Genomic DNA, 21,479 nt, shown 5'->3' on the forward strand with positions numbered 1-21,479 from the left:
GGCTCCGGCTCAAGGAAGGACCACCATAAAGAAGGCCTCAAAGAGAAAATAGAAAAAAAAAAAAGACTCCTCTTAGTAAGTTCGCCTTAGGCCAGCCCACTATAGAGAAAGTCTCAAAGATAAAATAGAGAGAAAAAACACTTCTCTTAGTGCATTCGCCTTAGGCCCTTAAATGCATTAGGCCGCTCTTGCATGGATGCTCGGAAAAGAAATGATTCGCGGTTTTCTCTTGTGGTCCTCCTCTCAGTGCTGCCAGTACTCCAGCTCTCATTTCCTTCCTCTTTCTCACTTGTCTTCTCCTTCTTCCTTTTTCTCTCCACGTTACCTGTTTGTTGGTTTATCTAGGATTTTGATCGGTACCAGAAGGTTTCTTGTTTCAGGGTTTCATTTTCAATGTACTTATAAATAACTTCTAAAACTATTTAAGCATCCCTCTGTTAGCCTTAAATTACTTGGAAGGCACATGCTTCGTAGTTCATATAAGTTGGCAAATCTTGCCAGCTTCATGTTTATATGCCAATATATTGAGTTATAAAGCCATCTTTTAATCATAAATTACAGGCAGATTCCCAAGTTACAATCATAAAATAATTATAAGTCCCTTGATTAAAAGTTTCATATAAATTGTGTTGACGGGAAACTAATAATGGATCCCTATTTAAAGCTTAAGTTATTTCTAAATTATAAGTTCGTAACTTGTAAGCTAAAGCTTCACGAGAAGTCGGCAAAGTTGACTCCACGAACGGAAATCTGGGAGAAAACCTAAGTATAACTTATTAAGCTACTGCTCGAAAACTTAAATTACATGCAAGTCCCGAGTAATTAAGTCGGCAGCCGCATTGAAGTCACGCTGAATGCTAGAGGGCCTTTGTAACAACCCAGGACCTCATCCAAAATGGCTAGCCGGAAGGTATTATTTGGGTTCCTTTATCCTGTATAAGTATCCAAGATCTATCCAGCGAATAACCGATGTGGGACTAAACATACGCCCGCACGGGTCCTCACATACTCCCCCCGTTTAAGTCCTGACGTCCTTGTCAGGCTAAGGGTTCAAATCTAATCACAAACACCATGATTGGCCCGTGGTCATCCCTAATGGATCCATGGTGCAGTGTCCTCCAGTCCACATAGGTTATGGGCTGGGTCTGCTCTGATACCATTTGTAGCAACCCAGGACCTCATCCAAAATGGCTAGCCGGAAGGTATTATTTGGGTTCCTTTATCCTGTATAAGTACCCAAGATCTACCCAGCAAATAACCGATGTGGAACTAAACACACGCCCGCACGGGTCCTCATAGCCTTGTTGGCCAAGAGAGGGCAGGATCTCTCCATTGTGTGTGGATTGCCATGACTCAGGTGGAAACCGTCAGTCATGTCTTATTTGACTGCCCACGGGCAGCCCAGATTTGGAGGAGGGCTTCGTTTCCCCTTCCGAGTTCTAGTTTTGCGATAGGGAACTTCCTCCAGCAGGTGAGGTTCTCCGTACAATCACCAAGCACAGTTGGGTGGAGTATTGCTGTTGTCTACTTGGCTTACCATATTTTGCCTCCACTTCTATAGCGCCTAGATTTGCTTTTGTCTCCCGGGAGCCTCTACCCCTTAGCTATCTTAAGGTGAATTTTGATGGAAACATGCCCTCCATTGGAGAGTGGGCAGGTATGGCATTTGTGATTAGAGACCATGGTACCAGGTTGCTTGCGGCAGGGGGTTGTCGGTCTAGTGAGGCCCAACACTTAGGGTGGAGAGCAGAGCTGCATGGGAGGGGCTATCTTATGCAAGATATGTGTTGGAGGCTGATAGGATTATATTGGAGGGGGACTCTGCTGTCTTGATTGATCGCCTCCAAATAAAGAGATGGGAGGAAGTGGAGCACCCGCTTTTATCTGACGTGCGTCAGATGCTATAGGAGTGTTGGGCTATCTAGATTAGGCATGTCCTTCGAGAGGTAAACCAAGTAGCTGATTGATTGGGTCATCTTTTTTACTGCCCAGCATTCCGGATCAATGGACTCTGTAGTCCTCAGTTTTTTTTTTTTTTTTTTTGCACTTTGTAGTTTTCTTTGTTGTTTTCTTGATAGTGATGCCAGCAGGAAAAAAAAAAAAAAAAGCTAGAGGGCCCACCGCCATAGCGCCTCTATTCATTGACAGGATGCAGAGGGCGAGGAGAAAGGGAGCGTGGAGCGAGGGGAGAGACGGCGAGGGGGGAGCAGAAGGGAAAGGAAGAAGGCCCTGCACCGAGAGGTACCTCTTGGTGGTCCTTCTCTTCGTGCTCTCCTTCCCTTTCTCATTTTCGCTACCTTTCGCCTTCTTCCGCGTTTTCTCTTTCTTGGTTCATCTATAGTTTTGATCGAATGCCGGATTTTTTTAGGATTTTGCTTTTTAGGGTCTTGATTTTAACGTACTTACAATCTCGATTCGGGTTACTTTGCAAGAAAAGAAGATGATATAGCGTTGGGTTGTTTGAATTCTCTATAAATATAGAAGCCCCTCCCCCAAGAGAATGCTGATGGAGGGAGCTGCGATCAAGAGAGCGGAGAGGGGAGTGAAGGAAGAGAGAGCGAGGGAGTTTTAGGAAAGGAGAAGGCGTATGACCGGGAGGTCAATGCTCTGGTGGTCGTCTCAGTGCTTCCGGTACTCTATCTCTCCTCCGTCCTCTCCCTCTTCTTCTCCGGCTTGTTTCTCTTTATTTGTTAGTTTATCTAGAATTCTGATCGAATGCTGGAGGGTTTCTTGTTTTAGAGCTTTGATTTTCGACGTATTCATTATTCTTGATTTTGATTTTGATGGTAACTTTAAGTAAAGTAGCAAGAAAAAGATGCGAGGTTCCTGAATTCACTTTTTGAATGAAAAGGAGATGATATGGTCGTTTTACTGATCTCTTGGTAATGGTGGAAGCGTTTTGTATTCAAGGGAGTCGTCAAGTTACGTTTTTTTTTTTTTTTTAATTTTATTTTAATAAAAGAAACAGCTTATTGATTACATAAGCGTTGGCACTGTTTACTGACCTTTGTTCTCTCCATGCTTTTCTTGTTAATTAGTGATCAAACTTGGTCCAATATATTGTTGGTGTTTGTAAGATGGGATTTTTATGAACGGAATTCATGCCTTTTATAGTGATGCATATTAAGTAGCATTTTCTTCTTCTTGTTGTATCTTTCAGGCTAAATTTGATTACATTCCTGTTCTTCTTCTTCTTGTTGCGGTTTTGCAAGATTTTGCATAGGTGGAGGCATTTAGATTGTATCAATGAGCATCTTTAGACTTTATACGTACTGATTTCACTATTTGTTGACATTTGTCTTTTCATTGATTGTCTGTTGCTACACGATCGGATCTGCCAGCATTGGAATGTTGATAATTTGGAGATATCATTTATATGGAAGTGATTCTTGCTCTTGATAGCAATTCTGATTATATAGCTTGGCCTTTTTATACTCTTAATAGTCAGGATAGCTTATATATTTTATTAATTGTATACTGACCTTTTTCCTGTCATATGGTCTTCTAGCTAATTAGTTGTCCAGCCGCATGTAGTAGATTGATGATGTTTGGACTATAAGAGCTTTATGAAGGGTTATCTACACTTGTTTGTGACTTGGTTGTATTAATTGCCTTTTTTGATTGAAATTGTATTTAAGATAAATGCTGTTTATTATTCTTGTTATTGTTGTGGGATGGGGTTCCCAGTTTAGTCCCACATCGGATAATCAGCGGAAAGGTCTGTGCCTTAAATGGGGGGTGCAAACACCTCTTCTCACCGAGGGCCCTTTTGCGGGACAAAACCATGAGGATAGGGGGCAACCTCCGCGGACCCCCGCGCCGGCAGGGCTCGGGACTGTCATTGGGTCACGGCCCTGGGCGACCTCCCGCAGACCCGAAGCGGCAATCCCAGAGCGGACAATACCTCGGGGAGGACGCGGATGCTTTCCCTGCTCGTCCGGTGTGCGGGCTGGTGTCGGGGTTCCGACCCCACATCAGATGGCGCTAGAGGAAGGGCCCCGGCCATGCACAGACCTTCCCGCTGGGAGGGCTGTGTTGTGGGATGGGGTTCCCAGTTTAGTCCCACATCGGATAATCAGCGGAAAGGTCTGTGCCTTAAATGGGGGGTGCAAACACCTCTTCTCACCGAGGGCCCTTTTGCGGGACAAAACCGTGAGGGTAGGGGGCAACCTCCGCGGACCCCCGCGCCGGCAGGGCTCGGGACTGTCATTGGGCCACGGCCCTGGGCGACCTCCCGCAGACCCGAAGCGGCAATCCCAGAACGGACAATACCTCGGGGAGGACGCGGATGCTTTCCCTGCTCGTCCGGTGTGCGGGCTGGTGTCGGGGTTCCGACCCCACATCAGTTATTATTTGCAGTATTGCAAGAGGTTTTGGTGGAGATATTTTTTGTTCAAGGGGATTCTAAAGTATTGTGAGATAAAACTTATAATCTGGATGATGAATGACTTTGGCACTGGAGGAGTATTTTGGCAGTGTCATAAATCGTAATACTTGATGGTGTAGAGGCATATTCTTCCTGAGTTCCTGTCTTGATGGTAGTTGTTTCTTTTGATAAATTCTACAACCTAAGGTGTTGTTTCAGATTATGTAAATCTATGGGGATGTATTCTGAATATATATATATATATATTAGGAGTTATCTAAAGTGCAGAATCCAACAATTACAGCACATGGAGACATGGCATGCAAGACAGATGAAGAAATTAATGTCATGGCAAGCATTAGAGTCCCAGTAAAATATTTACTCTGGAAGGAAAGGTTCCAGGGAAAAAACTTTATTATGGGGAAAACTCTGTTTTGATGGTTTAACAGTAGTTGCCAGTAAAATCATCATTTTTTATTTGCATTAGCAATAATACCATGATTTTTTTTGACCTCCTTACCTTTCAATAATATTGCTACTAGTGCAAGCAACAGACAAGGATTTGAATGTCTATATTCTACCTTTTTGATTGGGCAAGTCAACTTCAGTATTGCTGTTATTTTGGCTATTGTGAATTCTCCTTTTCTTCTATTTGATATACATTCTTGATCAATTTAGTTCTTGCTTAAAAATTCTGAAAATTTTGTTGTGTCCTGCTTATCATCTGTGTTTATTCATTTCCACAGTGGCCGTATACCTATTCCGAGATGACCAAAGGTATTTCTGATATCTACAGCAGGTGCAGGGTGAACTTCTTGCAGATGGTTGTATTTAACTTACCATGATTTTGGAACTGTTGCTGCATCAACCTAAAATGCTGCTCTCCTTGGACAATGTACTTTCTGCATTTAAATTTTGATTGTCATGTTAAAATTACTTCTGTATGCTTTCATACTTAAAAATTAAGAAGTTGGTTTCTGAGACCAAGTGGTATTCTAGTTGGATTTATGAAGTTAGCCTTCCCTGTATGTCCCTGGGAGATGAGTTCCTGTGAGTTTGCAGATAGCACTTTAGGAGACTTGCAGAGTTTGAAATAACAAAAACTTCTATGTTTTCTGTCTTTTAAACAATTTATTTTAAATTCGGCAATCTCATTTATGTCACCTTGTAAAAAACAGGCATAAAGTATGAGTTATATCATTATATGGTTATCTCGCATGAAAAAAAAGATGAGGATCTTGTTGAGATTGTTTGTTTTGTGACTTGTCTGTAACATGATGCAGAAATTTGAGAATTCTTATGATTGCATCACAATATTATTGGTTTTATTTTTGTCTCTCTGTTGATCTTCAAGTTGCCTCAAGGTGGGGCATGCCTGTAGGTCTTCTTAATCTTTTGTCCTTGGTCATAATTTTGTGGATTTCTTGACTTATAGAAGTGTCTGCTTGGTATGCACTTTCTTGTTGAAGCAGTAAATCATCAATGTTTTTCTGTATGTCATGTAGGTGGCCTAATGCTTAATTATTATTAGTTCCCATGGATGCAATGCTTCTTGACTTCCACGTGAATTTCCCGATCTCTTAGCTGGTAGGCTGTAGGTCACTGGGTTTCATTGTGAGGGTGCCAATCTTTTTTGAAATGGAACTCTTTGCATAACGTGGTTGAGTCACTTTTTTCTTTCTCTATTTTTTTTCCAACTACAAGGACTGTTAACATTGTGTGTTTTTGAGTAAACACTTTAATGTAATTGTATTGATATTTTATATTATTTACAACATTTTAATTCGGCAAAGCAGCACCACTGATTAATCTAGGCTTTGCTAATTCAACTGCAAGATCAAGATTTATTATCATATTTTTTTCCTTGGTAAATTATGGCATTTACATGCCATAGAAAACCAAGCAGATCTGATCTGATATCATGTTTTACTTTTGAGTTATTAGACGTTTAATACCTTTTTTTGGTAACTGTGAGGTTCTTTCTTTTCGGGAAACATATCTGCTTTTCACATTGATGTGAAAGCTAGAAAGTTCTCTTCTTCCTTCTACAAACACTCTTTTTGTTAGGCAGTGTTTGTGTGCCATAACCTAAGGTAGAATAAAAGTATGACATTTTTAAAGTGGTTGCATCATAATGATGTTCTGTTTCTTCATTGCTATGAATTTTGTCATCTGTTTCCATATCACTTTGACATGTAATCAACCTGCACCATGTCAATGCTATTCAAGATTAGTTGCAGATTCCAGTACAAGAATTGATTTAACAAAACCACGGGTGAAGGAAATGGAAGAAGGTACTGCACCAAGTGGTACACTAAGCAGTGGAATCCTCTCCTCTTGGGGTCTTTCAGTGTTGCCAGTACTCCCTCCCACATTCCTTTTCTCGTTCTCTCATTTCTTCTCCTTCTTTCTCTTTTCCTCATTACCTGTTTGTTGGTTCATTTAGGGTGTTGATTGCATGCCAGAGGGAGAAGTTTATGGTTTTGATCTTCAATATACTTCTAAATCCTGTTTCTTGTTTACGGGAGGTCAATGCTCTACTGGTTGTCTCGGTGCTTCAGTACCCCATCTCTCCTCCTCCTCCATCTTCTCTCTCTTTTCTTCTTCTCCTTCTTCTTTTCCCTTTTTATTTGTGGGCTCATCTTGAATTCTGATGGAATGCCAGAGGGTTTCTTGTTTTAGAATTTTGATTTTCAGAGTACTTCTAATTCTTGATTCTTGATTTTGATGGTATGGTTGTTTTAGTGAATTGTTTGTCAATGTGCAATCAGATTCACCTGTAAGATTTATCTAACCCTTGATTATGATTTTATTTTTTGATAGAACACTTGATTATGATTTTGATTGTCTTTTTACCCTTTTTTTCTTTTCATACTCTTGCAAGTCAACATTGCTTTTATCTCTTACCTGTGCTATAGTCGCAGATTTTTAAGAACTGGTATTGGTGTAAGCGTCTTGTGTTCAAGGGAGTCAAGTAAAAGACTTACTGACTCGTAAGTGTTGTTACCCTTCACTGGCCTTTGTCCTGTCCATGTTTTGCTTTTTAATTAGTGTTCAAACTTGGCCCGGTATATTGTCAATGTTTGTAAAATATGATTTTGTCAAGGGATTTCATATCTTTTATGGTGATGTAGATTAAGTAGCCTTTCTTCTTATAGTGTTGCCATTCAGGATAGAATTTGATTATAACTCATGTTGTTCTTGCTGTCTTGCAAGAGTTTGTACAGGTGTAGGCATTTTGATTGTATTAATGAGCATTTAGACTTTATAAGCACTGATTGTCACTATTTGCTGACATTTGTCTTTTGTTGATTGTTGTTTGATACATGATCATATTTGCCAGCATTGGAATGCCAATGCTTCGGAGATATAATTTATATGAAGGCAATTCTTGCATTTGATAGTGATTCTGATTATATAGCTTGTCTTTTTCTTCATAGTCTTGTTAGTCAGGAGAACTTATTAATTTTATTAATTGTCTACTGATCTTTTCCCTGTCATATGTTATGCTTGTTAAACAGTTGTCCAGCCTCGCATCTTAGATTGATGATGTTTAGCGGATATGAGCTTTATGAAGGGGATGCCCTATACTTGATAGCAACTTGATTGCATCAACTACTTTTTTTTAATTGAATTTATAGTCGAGATAATTTCGGATTATTGCTGTTCTTATTGTTTGCAGTATTACTAGAGGTTTTTGTGGAGATACTTTTTGTTCAAGGGGATTCTAGAGTCTGGATGGTGAATGACTTCGTCGCTGTTGGATTATTTTGGCAGTGTCATAACACTTATATGCTTCCCGTGTTCCTGTGTTGTTGGTAGGTGGTTCTGTTGATAAAATTTTACAACCAAGGTGTTTTATCAAATTGTAAATTCTACAACCCAAGTTATTTTGTCAGAATATGTGCATCTATGTGGACATATTCTGAAAAAAATAGATATTAGAAGGAACTGTGTAAATTTCAAATATAAAATCCAACAAATGTAGACATAGCAAGCAAAAAAGATAAAGCAATTAATTGCATGGTATGCATTAGATTCCCTGTAAAATATTTACTCTGGAAGTAAATGTTTAGGGTAAAAAACTCTGTTTTGGCAGTGTAACAGTAGTCCCAGTAAAATTATCATTCTTTGTTTGCGTTAGCCATGGTGCCATACTTTTTTTTTGGTCGGCTTACTTTCAATAACGTATTTGTTACTAGAAAAAAGTTGTTTGGTGTTAAAATGCTGTTGGGAAGGCCCGACAAGATCCGCATCTTTTTTTCATGTGAGATAAGCAAACGAGTCGCACTTCATGCCTGTTTTTACAAGGTGACATAAATGAGAATGTTGAATTTAAAAAATATATATGTATTTAAATAGATAAAGAGCACAGAAGTTATTGTTTTTTAGACTTTGCAAGCATTGTGAAGCATTAGGTGCAAACTTCTCAAGAATTCATGTCCCAGGGACATGCAGGAATGGCTAACTTCATAAATCAATTAGAATGCCATTGGGCTTCAGATATGAATATTTAATTTCTATGTATGAAAGCACGGTGAAGTAATTTCAACATCATGAGCAAATTTTAAATGAAGAAAGTCCATCGTCCATTAAGGGGGGCATTTTATTTCAATGCATCAACAATTCTGAAATCATGCCAAGTTAATTACAACCATCTGAAGACGCTCACCTCCTGTCCCACCGTGGATATCAAAACAGCTGTAGAGCCTCTGGGAAAATGATTAAATACAGTTGTTGAGCAGGACAGGACCAAATTTTCAGAATTTTAAACAAGATCTAAATTAATCGAGCATTTATAGCAAACAGAAGAGCAAAAGAATTTTCAATCACCAATATAGCAGTAATACTAAAGTTGAATAATATAGTAGTTTTCGATGCTTTCATATATGCATCTATAATAATAAATATTATAAACTAGTTTTCGATAAAATAATATATAGTTATTATAAATAAAAAATAATATAGTAGAATAATTTTATGATTAATGAAAGAATTTTTATATTTTTTATTGTTTAATTATTTAATTTATAATTTGTTTAAGAAATATTTTGCAGAAAATATTAAGAAGCAAGTATTAGACTAATCCAAGTGTTAAAATAACCAAAATAAACAAAATTAAATTAATATTTTTTGTGTGTAAATTTTTCTAAATATATATAAGAAGAAATAAAAAGACTGCATAAAACACAAAAGTCCTCCTGGACTCAGCTTCTTTGACCATCTCATGAATCGATGGTTTGAAAAATTGGGGCAAAGAGGGAAAAATGCAAGGTTGGTAATGAGCTGGGCCAACTCCAACGGCCTAAAGGTCCATCATAACAGACGCTCGGTCAGCCTTCGTAATAAGCATCTTTCTTGGGTCTCTGGCCTGATAATTTGAAGATGAAAATTGGATAGGCCTAGGATTTAAATTTTAATCAAGATGTGTTAGACCTGATTTGTGCCAGCATCACACAAACTAGACTTGGACAAAGGCTGCATTCAGTCTGTAGCCAGCTTCTTGCTACGTCATGAGAAGACTAAGGCTCTAGCTTAAGGGAAGATTGTGGAACAGCATGTTACACAGAGTAGATTGACCGTGCTGACTCAAAATCTAGAAAAAAAGAGATGTTGAAAAAAAAATAGAAAAGAAAAAAAATACTTTATTAAAAAATAAGCTCAAAATCCAAAAAAAAAGACGTTGAAAAAAAAATAATTAAAAAAAGAAAAAAATACTTTATTAAAAAAATAAGCTATACGAAACAGCTCTCTCAACTCTCTCTTCTCTCTTTTTTCACATCACTTTTCTTTTCTTAGGAGACGTCAAAGTTTCCTTTAAATAGAGTGGGGTGTATGAACCCTATTCAAATTCAATACCCACTAAAAAATAAGACTTATCACTGCTAAAGAATAAGGATAAAATAAGAATAATACTTATCATTACTAAAGACTTGGATCTGGGCTTAGGTATGTCTTTGTTTGTCACCATCCATTGGGATTCCAAGTCGGATGTAGAACAAAAATGTATGGAAGTATAAAGTGTGGAGATGATACCCACAAGAATAAAAAACAAAACTCCCCTAGATTTAGGGTGCGGAAGCCTCGCCAAATCAGCCTGATATATAATAGATGTGGATGAACTCAGAGCATTAAGTGCATGCAACATATCTTCCTAAATCTCTATCACATCCAACTAAAAGCAGCCATTTCCAAACCAATAACTAAGCATCTCATCATATCTTGGTCCAAAATGCTAACGTCTGGTAATCAGAATCTCCATTTGCTGATTATGAATATCTTCATGGATTGAGACTCCAAGGGAATAACTATGAGGTAGGGCAATAATCTAGACCACCAGACATTTCCATATGGTGGGAACCACCATCTGATTGAACAGAGAAAAGTGGAAGCTATTGAGGAGTTGAAAATCCGTCAAGGTAATCCTGCTAGAATAGGGATGGAGTGTTTTAGGTTCTTAGCCAGGTTTGAATGCAGAGCGTTTGAGGTGATTATTGTTTTCATAGGATATAATAAACAAATCTGAATTGCCGTATCGGCTGTTAATCACTAACTTGTCTAGGCTCTGAAAGGAAGCCAGTTTGCTGGAACTAGGTTCCTTATCTTAAAGTGTGCTGAGATTCACCTATATCAGACTTAACAATAATTAAAAATTTGCTTACTTTTTCAGTCTTCTTGAATCATATTGTAATTCCCATATGTCCTAGTTTCCATAAAAGTGGGCTTGGATGTCATCATCATCGCCTAAATCCTAATTTTCTTGTAACGATTATGAATCTAAATGAACCATGTCATAATAAATAAAACTGATCGTCCAGTGTATAAGATGCCAAATATGCGTATATTATTATTAAAAAGGGAGAAATGCATTTCTTTTTAAATTTCATTAATCAATTTCTGTGATCAGAATAATATTTGTGAAAAACTAAAACTCAAATTTAGCAATATAATCCATGTGCTCGTGTATTTCTGTCTTATCTCTCGTTTACATGATTCCCCTGGACATCCTAAACCAAATGAACCCTATTCTTTCTCAGAATTTTTTTTTTTATTATCAATTCCTCATCCACATCTCTAACTAAATGAATTATTGTCAAAATTAATTAAGAAAGAAACAAAAGCATTAATTTTTTTTAATCCACTATTTTAACTCTTTTATCATATCCAAAAGCTTGAATTTTTTTATTAATCTATTAATTTATATGCATTATGCAATTTTGAATTGCTAGTCTTTAGTTAACAATGAATTATGAAACATGGTTATCGGCAACGGAACATGCTACGTTGGGTTGCGTAGAGCTGACGCTCCCAATAACTTGCGACAACTTAAGCTAGATTGACACGTGTTAGTAAATGAGTTCTAAAGAAGTTTTTTCTAGACAATTAGGAGTTCTAAAGAAGATTATTTCTAGACATATCATGATTCCTTTTGAGGATGAAAAGAAAAAAAAGAGAAGGAAGAAAAAAAAGGAAAAAAAAAGCACAACCAAAAACGCTGTGATATGGAGGCCAGCTACTAAGAACTATGAAGAGTGACCTGTCTGTCAAGGTCCATCCTACGCGGGGAAGGAAGCCACGTAAAGAAAAAGAAAGAGGCTCGAGACCGAATTAAAAGAAAAGAAACCCCTCTCTTTCTAAATTTAAAGAGCTACAGTTCAGAAAAGCAGACCAAAAAGAAGGTACGAAAGGAAATAAAAAGCTGCCCGTAGAAGAAATGTCGACCAAAGTGGACCTCAGAAACCTCCAAACATTAAAGAATAGATCTAAAGCTTGTCAGAGATAAGAAGCATCAAACCCTAGTATCAAAAGAAAGGTTGAGCAAGTAAACTCCCACGGCCAGTGGGTGACACACCATGGTAGACTATGAGGAAGATATTCCTTGGAAAATGGCCTGCAATTGTGTGGCCAGAAAGAAGTTGGTCGAGGCCACATCATGGTAGACTATGAGGAAGGAGGCATGATGTGCAGCCCCTGTCGTGAGATTGTATGTGCTGGTCCTTCTCGTCTATGATAACCTTGATGCTTTCTCCAACATAGAAATGCATCAGAGTAGGAGTAATGTATATGCATCAGGTACATGCATGCACCTTGCTATCATAGACTTGCATGATTCTTTATTCTGAGAGCGACTTTGCTATTTCTGGAGGAATAAAAGAATTACTGCTAAACTTTCACTATTAGTATTGGTATTTGACCACCAATTAGAACAAAAACCCGCGGGTTCCTTGAATCTACTACTTTCGAATGTACGTACAAACGATTACTTGCTTGAATTGTGGAAACGTACAGTTGCAATATCAACTTAGTCCACATGGACCCACATCTAATAAATAAACTATCCAATATCGACCTAATCTGACCCAACCTGGCTTCCAAGTTCTCAACTCCAACAATATTGAAGTTTCGTTGGCATAGGTCGAATAGGTTAATCTGGGTAGGGTTTTTTCATGAGAAGTATTTGATCATAGGTCATGTAGGTCCGCCCTAGATAGTGCTGGTTTGGGAGATCTGCCAGCAAAATTCAAGTTAGGTTTGGATTGGATTGGGTTGCTTACTCTCTGGATTACAACGTAACGGTCTTCCAATTCCAACTCAGCTTTGAAATATAAGGCCAAAGCTGAACCAGACAACTAGTTTGGTCAAGTTTGGATTGGGTTAAACCAATCCAAGTCGCAACGTTGGATGATGCATTGTATCTTTGTAAAAATATAAGCTCCAACCAATTTGAAATATATATAAATGTCTGTTATTAGAAATATTTTATCGTTCATCAGTGTTGCAACTGGTGGTGCAGTAAAGAATAAAAAAATACAACCTCGTTCTTCAGGATCATCTGGGATGCACTAGCCTCTGGTTTTCAAAATACCATGGATAAGAAGTGGGGATTTCATCCCCACCACTCCAAGTCTTCAACCAGTTATTCCAAAAAGCTTTTTAGTATCATCCAGTACTACAAATAAAAAAAAGTTGATATGACATGCACTCTTGTAATCAGCGCAAGCAGTGAAGTTCAATCTTGTAATTGATTCTTCCTGAGTGGCTGTAAGTCATTCGCTCTTTCTCAGCCATAAATGTTATCAAGCAATGATGAAAGGCGACAAAAGGGGACAGACGTTGATAGAAAGAATAAAATGCCCAAACAGGCTCAATCGAAGAATTTAAGATGACAAAGCAGGAAAGCATCTGAAGCTTAGAGACAAATAATCCGTTTCTTTTGATATGAAGATCTCCCTCACAGCCATACAGCCTATAAAATATCCTATCACAATTAATTTTATGTAAACTTGATTAGAGTCTAACAATAGGCTGAGACAGCATAAACACTAGACGAGCTTCACCCGAGTCTTGATAACTTAAGACTAAAGATATTTTTGGAATAAATAAGCATGAAGAAAACCCATAATGAAACTATCATTTGTTTCACACCAGAAAAGATTCACCAAATTATTCAGCTCGGACATCCTTGGACTCGGTCGCGAACTAAGAGATCTTCTGCTTTGTTTTCATGTTGAACCCACAAATCCAGCGAAGATCGAGTTATCAGAATTTTGTTTGAAGTTGGCATGTTGGATTTTCAACCATGAATGCAGTCATTTCTATATCCTTGATTAATACCACTATCATCTTCTTGAACGCAACGATTAACTTTGGTTTTGCCGATACCCGTAGAGAAGGAAATTCGAAATGGAAAATATGGCCTCTCCATGCCCTTGTTATGATACCATCATTTTATTGTTTATTTAACAACCGCACCTGATTTTTTTTTGTGGAAACAACCATGCATGATGGTAAGCTGAGTTGCCTTTTCTTCCTTCGCCAAAATGGTTCAAACTTAATGAAAAAAAACTGCATTTTTTATGATGGCAACATAATGAAAAAAAATTATATCAAGTTATCAACAACCAAAAAACTCCAACAGGCGATTACCATCTGGATGCTACTCGACCAAGAGAGCACTGAAAATGGCATCGCTCTGCTAAATGTAACCATGGCGCTTCCCATCGCACTACAATTTCTATCAATTAACAACTCGTATCTTGAACGGATTAACAGTCTTGAGCAAAGAGCTAACTTTATTTCCAAACCTTCCTCATTGCAGAATCTAAAAGCAAACGCACAATATACCAACAGAACAGTATCTCACAATTAAATCTCATGATATCCTCATTATTTCCCTCGATGGACAGAATACAAGGAGCAACCTACTACAGATCGAATCGAAGGAGGAAACATATAAATATAAATGGTAATAAACTGCGGCAAGGATAACTAGGGATATGATATCAGAAGCTAAGCCACTACTAGCTTATCAGGGTCCATGAAGCGGCTCTCATGGAATTTAGCTATGAAGGCAGAGGCTTTGTGGTCGACGTCCGGCTCGCCAACAAATCCCTCTCGGTCCTCATCACTGGGCCTGACTTTACTTGAGGTGCACCTCGGCTCAGAGTCAGCTTCTTCATACTGAGCTGAAAAGCAGTTGCAGAACGAGGATTTGGAAGAGGACCCTCCCATTGCTCCCTACCGCCTCTCTCCTAAGCTCACTCTTTGGTTTTGAGTCAGGGAAGCCTCGCAGCTTCTAAGAAGAGCTTAGCCTCCCCAATTTATAGAAATTAGCTTTTCCTTGAGCTAATGGGGTTGGAGGGAGCCTAACAAGATTCTGCACATTTGCAAGCCATGATAACAAGTGGTCCAGGTACACCCATATGAAATCATTCAAAAATGCTTTTCCGTCCTCTGTTTTCGAACTTGACAGGGAAGTTGGAATAATATCTCCCCACACGGTACATTTATCTTTTCGACAACCTTTTCTTTTCATTTGGTATCATAAACTCTGTTTTCTAGGGAACTCTTTCCTTTCAAAGACCACAAAGATAAATAAGCTACGCTAAAATTTGTAGTCAACCAAAATGCAAAAATTATTTTTTTGAATACTATATATTTAAGCATCAACTTTTCTAAAAAAAATACATTTCACTAAAAAGATATTATTTGCGTGGATCAAACGAGCCCTCAGTCTTAACACTCAAGGCATATGCATAGCCAAATTGTAGCTGGATGAATAAAGAGAATCCCTTCATATAGGATCAAAATATATAGAGTCTTAGTTATGTTATAAATTAGTTGAGCTTAAGCTAGAAATTTAACACTCAAAATATAGACAGGCCAATTACAAGCTGTGCGGGACCTGCCTTGTGTTCATCTCTCTCTCTCTCTCTCTTGCCCCTTCCTGAACACATTTTGTTGAGAATGAAGCTAAAATGTTTTTAAGAATATTTAATCTTAAACATCTTACAATAAAAATAATCAGTGCCCTCTCAAAGTAAAAATCTGCAATGTTGCTGACAAATCAAATGGATATATAATGAATAGTTAATCAAAGATACCGAGCAAAACTATATTGTAAATAATAAACTTTGAAAAAAAAAATCAAAGATTTAAATTCTGAGTCATGGGTGGTGCAGTCTCAAGAATTTAAACTTGGGTAACTGAATTATAAATAGTACTCCCTCTCGTCTCCCAAAATAAATAAATAAATAATAAAGTATTGGCAATCCAAACTATTAATGTGGATTTGTACATCTTGAAATACATATTGACTGATGATAAAATTGAGTTTGAGGTAAAAAATCTTCAAACAAGTACTTCGTAATTTCTAGGCATTTTAGACTGTAGAATATAATTAAAATAATATGATTTTAATTTTTAAGAGGGCTGTCATTGGTTTATGACAAACAGTCAGGACCAAACACCTTTCTTCTCAGAAAGGGAAAAAATGCATTTGGGATCAAATACTCTCAAAGTCTCTCTCTCTCTCTCTCTCTCTCTCCCCCTCCTTTATTAAGTTCTTTATACCATTAAATTGGGATCTGAAGGCTCGTAATTCCACGCCTCGCTGGGAGTTAAAGTGCCTAACAGTACCATGTTCTTTGAGATAACAGGCGAGGGGTCTGACATATTCAGGCCTTTTAAACCCTGAAACCGAACTCCATTTGACCGGTCCAGATATATGCTTTGGCCCAATAAAAGAAGAAAAAAAAAAGCACGCGCCATACACATGCTGGGAGAGAAGAGTACTCCTGATGGAAGTCTTCTTTCTTCCTAAGTTGCTTGGACGAAATCGGACTCCAAGTTGAATTCTGGTCACGGGCGAGCTCTGTAAAGTTCCTCCCCATCTCCCACCGGAGGTCCAACCTCGATCGGATCTCTCTGTCGGAGATTTCGGCATCCTCTCTGATTGCCGGAAGTCGTTCGTGCCGCCGCCGCTGCCGTTTGTTGCCGGAAAGTTATTTAAGAACCTAAAAATCCTTGGATAATCCTTCTCTCCCTCTTTCACAACCTTTGGAAGTTTGTTTCCAGCCGATGATCGCCGAAATTTGGTCGAGAAGAACAAGTGCTCTATTGTCTCTGTTTTAGAAAACCGACCCTGTTTTCTTCCATTTTCGGCTGCCTCCGCTGTCGGTGCTTGTCGTTGGGATCTTCCTCCAATCTCTTGAAGTGGTAGGAGACCATGGTTGGAGCTTAGACCATTAGGATGCTTAATTTCAGTGGTTAAAGGGGTCAGAACATCTGTTTTGGTGGACTTGGCGCCACCGGCTGCCAGTCACTATCGGCCTCCAGTTGCTGCCGGTTGTGGGTTCCTTACCCTGGGAACGATCTGCAGCCACCCTCTCTCTCTCCCTTCTCTTCCCTTGGCTAGAGAGAGACTTTGTTCTCTCTTCCTCTCTCTTCCCAAGCTTTCTCTCTCTTATTTCTCTCTGTAAGTTTCTCTATTTATGGCCAGACAGGTTAATTGATCTGGGTTGATCGTGCCATTGACAACCAAACCTAGACCCCTGATTGAACTCAAATTGAGATTCTCTTCTCCGTCTTTTGTCTCGTTATGGGACTTTCTCTCTCCATAGGATTTTCTCTCCTTACAGAACTTTCTCTCTCTATTTGGACTTTCTCTCTCTACTTGACTCATGAACCGGATACATTGATGATCCAGGATGGCTTGTGGCATCTACGGACCAAACCCAAACTCCTGGCTGAACTCGAGCTGAGATCTCTTTTCTCTCCCTCTTTCCCTCTCTAGACAGGCATAGGGATCCTAGTGTAAGCTTTGCTTTCCTTATTCCTCGGATCCAAGTTGACCTAGTTTAGAAATCCTGAATTGCCCCGGTACCCGGGTGGTAGACCGGCCCTTTACCTCGGTGTTGTCAGATCTCTTTGGAATTCAGTCATCATTAACCTTCATTGAGTCATTAAATCATACCTGATCTTGACCTTTTGCCCAAAAGATTGCTCTCCTACATAACCAAATCAATATAAAAAAATATCCGAGGTATTTGACAAACCAGAATCCTCTACTAGTCCACTACAATTAATGTCCACCGTCATGTAGCAACCTAGGATTATCCAACAGCCCTTCTTAATTAATTATTTCTCCGGATCAAGCTAGAGAGAGATATTACCAACATGAAGAGAGAGAAACTAGAGTGTAAATTCTCGTTGAGCTTCTTCTTGCTCGAAGGGCTGTAGCCCATACAAAACCAATACTGATCATAGAAATTAGATTTATATAGAAAAATATTCGAGGCCAACTAGATAACAACATCCAATTATTTGAATCGGTCAGTACAATGTAATCCAATTCATCTGATCTAGAAATATATATCAAATCAATGTAACAGACCAAGGGTTATCAATTATGGATCCAAATGGGAGCTGATAACAGTCAGCGTCCGGCGATTCGGGTCGGTCCGCTCTGGCCAATCAAGCCAGTCAAGTCATGAAACGTGAATAAGACCATGGTTCAAATAACATAATAGGGATTCATGATTATAGAGTTCAACAGCACGGCGATAGTCGGGGTAAGGCTAGCACGGTGGGTGGCTGCAACGATACTAGTCCAAAATCCTCTACTGGGGTTCAACCCGCGCCTACAATGAGAACACTGGGACCCTCTTGCTGGGTCCATAGAATTATGTAAAGAGAGAGAAACAAAGAAAGAGAAACCAAGAGAGAGGAGAGAGAAGGAGAGAGGAGAGATAAAGAAGAGAGAGAAGACTCTTCTTTCCCCAAATAGGGAAGAGTTGTTCTCTCTCACTCTTCTTCTCAGATCAGGGTGGCGTGACAAGGCGGTAGACTTTGGTAGCGGTGGCCCAGGGTAGTCTCTTTGCCAACGCATCGCCGGTGACGGTGGTCGGTTGGCGCAAGGAAGAAGAGAGGAAGGGATCAAGAAGAAACATGATCAATCTCGACCTAGATCATGGTCGATTCTACAGATTAATAGGTACACTTTCTCGGGGTTCCTAGACAGCGGCAAAACCCAGCCAAACTTAGCGGCTGGCGGCAAAACTTGAAAGAAAGGAGTCGAAATAGGGAAAATAAGGGATCTTTTTTTTCAGTCGATTTTCATCCGATTTCTCAGACAGCGGCCGTTATTTTGGCTTGAGGGGAGAATGGCATGGAAAGGGGAAGAAGGCCAGGGTGATACCTCGGCTCGGTGGCATTCAGTGGTATTGATATCGGTAAACAAAATAATGGGCAACCACAAGCTCAATGGAAAGAAGAATAAGAACGAGAGAGCAAGAATGAAGATCGCTTAGGGTGGAGGCTTTGGAGGGATTAGAGCTCTCCCTTTATAGAGGAGCCCTAGGGTCCCGACGGCTCTAGGACTCCGCCTCCTAGTCAGAAACGTCGGAGGACAAAAAGACTCCAACCGAAGTCTCTTCTCCCCTGCTTCGTGCCATAGGGCACGTTTTTCCTTGGGCTGGCCTCTTTCAGGCTGACCCACAAGCCCAAAGGCTGGGCTAGGCTGCTATATTCTTTCTCCTTAAAATAATTTCGTCCTCCAAATTAACTTACTTAAGGCTCGGACTTTAAAAGTACTCAACCATCATGTCATCCTCGAACTCCTAAATAGTCTTCCTCTTAGAATACGTGCTCACAAGATTTTGACATAAAGAATTATGATATACAAAGTCATGGCATCTCAAAACTTGATCCCTTCCATCAACAATATAGCAGATTCTTTTGATCTCCTTCAAAAGATGGCCAACCTTCCAACCTTGGATTAAAATGCCATAATTCATTGCCCAAGAATTTAATTGCTCTTGATTAATTCAACATGGAGATACTAAACATAAATAGGAGAAAGCTTTAGCATTAAATGCTCTTCATAATCAATAATCTTTTCTTCTCTTGACTTTGTCCATGATTTAATGATCAACCTTTGTCCTAGGACAACCTTAAACCTTCTCAAATAGATAAAGTAACAATATCGGAGCTAGGAGCAGGAGATCTATGTTAAAATATTCTAGATCCAAGCTTAACCACGGAGTCATCAATCTGTTAATGCTAAATTTGATATGCTGCAAATTCTCTCAAGAATTGTCAATAATAGAAGAACTCATTGGTAAAAATTATATAGCTACCTCTAGATTATCCATAAAATCAACAACATTCTCTTTTACTAGAAAACTAACTCAAGTCCTCCATCATAAGACCTTTCGGATCAAAGTATTATGGTTTCTAACCAGTTTCAAACTCAAACCGCCACACTTCCTCTACGCACTCTGATCTAACTCGGTAAATACTCTAAGGCTGTTAAATAATTTCTAACTAAAATATCACTTTGCATGAGGATCAAAATGTATTTCTTCTTAAATTTTATTTATCAATTTCTATGACTAGAATAATATTTGTGAAAAGCTAAAACTAAAATTTAGCAATATAAGTCATGTGCTCGTGTATTTCTGTCTCATCTCCCGTTTACGTGATTCCCCTGGACATCCTAAACCAAATGAACTATATTCTTTTTCAGAAAAAAAATCTTTATGCATCCCTCATCGGCATCTCTAACTGATGACCCAAAGATTGATTCATAGATTGATTTTGATGATCACAAAACCTTGAAGTATAGATACTAATGTTTATGTTGCAAGGAGAAAGATATTTATTTTGCAAAGAACATAGCAAGTTGGAAGAACACAAGAAGGCCTCCAAAGCTCTCAAGTTGGAAGAAAGCTACAATTTATTGGCCCAAGCTTAAAGTTCAAAGGATTCAATTTGGAAGAGTAAAATCAAAGAAAAAATTCAAAAGAATAGTCTTCGAGTCGACTCCTGAGGATTTCGAGTCGACTCCAATATTTACCGAGTCGACTCCGGAGAAGTTTGAGTCGACTCCTAGGAGTCACAGGCAGAAAAGTCAGAGAGCAGTTTTCGGGTCTGAGATTCGAGTCGACTCCAGTGGAACGCGAGTCGACTCCGATGGTTGGTAGGTCGACTCCAAAGAAAGCAAGAGTCGACTCTCAGCGGAACACAAGGAAAAAGTCAGAGAGCGTTTTTGGGACTCTGAGATTCGAGTCGACTCCCGCATTGCACGAGTCGACTCCGAGACTCCGCGACCATCAACAGACAGAAAACCAAGTTACTGCCTCTGAGATTCGAGTCGACTCCCAGACAGCTCGAGTCGACTCCAAGACAGCTTCACATCAAAAAGGCAGAAGACCAAGTTTCGCAAACTGAGAGCCGAGTCGACTCCAAGAAAGTTCGAGTCGACTCCAAGACTGGACGAGCCAAAAGACAGAGGATCGGGAGTTCGGGCTCTAAGATTCGAGTCGACTCCCAGGACAGTCGAGTCGACTCGAGAGGACAAAATTCAAAATTGGATCCACGGACTTTAGTGGATGAGCCGACTCCGAAATTGCCAAGTCAGCTCCAGAAGTTGGCGAGTCGACTCCAGGTTAAGACGAGTCGACTCCCAGTCGAGGCAAGCACATTAATTCAAATTTGGAACAGTGGCCGAGTCGTCTCCGGTAAAACACGAGCCGACTCCTGCAACAGACGAGCCGACTCCTGATCGCGCGAGTCGACTCCGATCCCAACGGTAACATTGTCAGGAAATGCAGACTGTGTCCAACGGCTCTTTTTCTTGTCTCTAACGGCTATATTCTTGTTTCCACGCCATCTAAAGCTATAAAAACAAGAAGAAAGCTAGGGGAGAACTCATGGAAGTGGGAGAAAACATTTAGGGAAGAGATTCCAAGGAAAATCTCCCATAAGCACAATAAGGGCCATTCAAAGTGAAATAGAGAGAAGAAGAGCTTCCAAGTGTATCCCAAAGCTT

General features: G+C 39.3%; 1 long non-coding RNA gene across 5 annotated transcripts; it reads left to right on the forward strand.

The window, feature by feature from the left end:
- Positions 1-2,141: 2,141 nt before the first annotated feature.
- Positions 2,142-8,232, forward strand: LOC120108720 (uncharacterized). 5 transcript variants are annotated; one of them, XR_015975637.2, is made up of 3 exons: positions 2,142-2,241; positions 2,438-2,631; positions 5,113-8,232. It is a non-coding gene; the product is annotated as an uncharacterized LOC120108720 (long non-coding RNA). The 5 variants fall into 5 exon arrangements; XR_015975640.2 differs by having other exon boundaries at positions 2,149-2,241; positions 2,482-2,631; XR_015975638.2 differs by having other exon boundaries at positions 2,186-2,241; positions 2,433-2,631.
- The last annotated feature ends 13,247 nt before the right edge of the window (positions 8,233-21,479 follow it).

Source organism: Phoenix dactylifera, chromosome 2, assembly GCF_051530095.1.
Source record: "Phoenix dactylifera cultivar Ajwa chromosome 2, Ajwa_hap1_PhDact_Kaust_v1.1, whole genome shotgun sequence".
NCBI classification, from domain to species: Eukaryota; Viridiplantae; Streptophyta; class Magnoliopsida; order Arecales; family Arecaceae; genus Phoenix; species Phoenix dactylifera.